A 1,104-nucleotide genomic window follows, 5' to 3' on the forward strand; every position below is an offset into this window, starting at 1 on the left:
AGGACTGGATATGCTGATATTTCTAAGGCAAAAATTGAGCACAAAACACTCTCTTCTACCTTCCACAACACATACACTAACACCCCCCCCCCCCCAAAAAAAAATCTTCCAGGCCCTATTTATACATCACAAAGAAACAAAAAAGGGCACCTATTCAGTCTCCCTCCACCCCCACTTTCAAGTCAGCTTTACATTATAAAACTTTTTGCACCAACTCCCATTGGTGATAATACTGGTAATAATGTTTCATTTTGCATGGCTACATTTTGGCTATGTAGACAGACCTGAAATTAATAGGTAAAAGGGCTGTAGGACTCACAGCGGGTTGGATTTTTCGTGCTAGAAAAGGTTGGGGGTATTTTATGGCCCCCTTACTTTTGCCCTTGTGTTTACCATGTTCTTCAAAGAGTACAGTCTGTATTTGTGGGCGTAGAGCACAGTGCTGCTGGATTGAACATGCTTAAGCAAGATTTTCCTCCGAGCTCCCTCAGGTAATACAAATACGTCAGCAGGTGATGGGTTAATCAATAACTATAATGGATTCATGTCAATGAAAAGCATTGCTCAGAGCCACAGAAACACTCTATGCTGAAAGGGAATCAAAGTCACCAGCATCTTAACAAGGGGAGCCAGACAGAAGCATGACTTCTGTCGGGGAAAGCCAAATAATAGCGACTTAGTGAGGAGAAAAAATAGCAGAAGAGCAAAGCTTCCTTTGTTTGCAGAAGAACTATTCAGGGTGTTCTGCTGGTAAACTCTGACGCATTCCTATCAGTGGAGAAAGATTATCAGAAATGATGGGTTGAGCACTAATCAGAATGTACCTGAGGGATGTTTTGGCAACTGATTGAGATCTAGAAGTCTACACCTAGAGCAGATTGCAGCTCAATATTGCTCAATATTATTATTATTATTAATGGGCATAGTGATGGCTGCCTTAATCTGCAGATAGACCTGATGTTTCAGGCTGAGAGGTGTAAACAACTCCCATTTATCTCAACTGGCTGCTGACATCAAAGCCTAAAAATAACTAAACCTAGTTAACTATTTACCAGAACACAACAGAAAGGATGATCACAGTTTGATAATTTGTAATCTGGGATT

The 1,104-nt window shown here is 40.8% G+C and overlaps 1 protein-coding gene across 5 annotated transcripts in view; it reads right to left on the reverse strand.

Annotated features, from left to right (window-relative positions):
* The window catches only part of HGD (homogentisate 1,2-dioxygenase), a 51,318-nt gene that overhangs the window by 48,068 nt on the left and 2,146 nt on the right, over positions 1-1,104 (reverse strand). The window lies entirely within an intron of this gene.

Source organism: Chelonia mydas, chromosome 1 (assembly GCF_015237465.2).
Source record: "Chelonia mydas isolate rCheMyd1 chromosome 1, rCheMyd1.pri.v2, whole genome shotgun sequence".
NCBI lineage: Eukaryota > Metazoa > Chordata > Testudines > Cheloniidae > Chelonia > Chelonia mydas.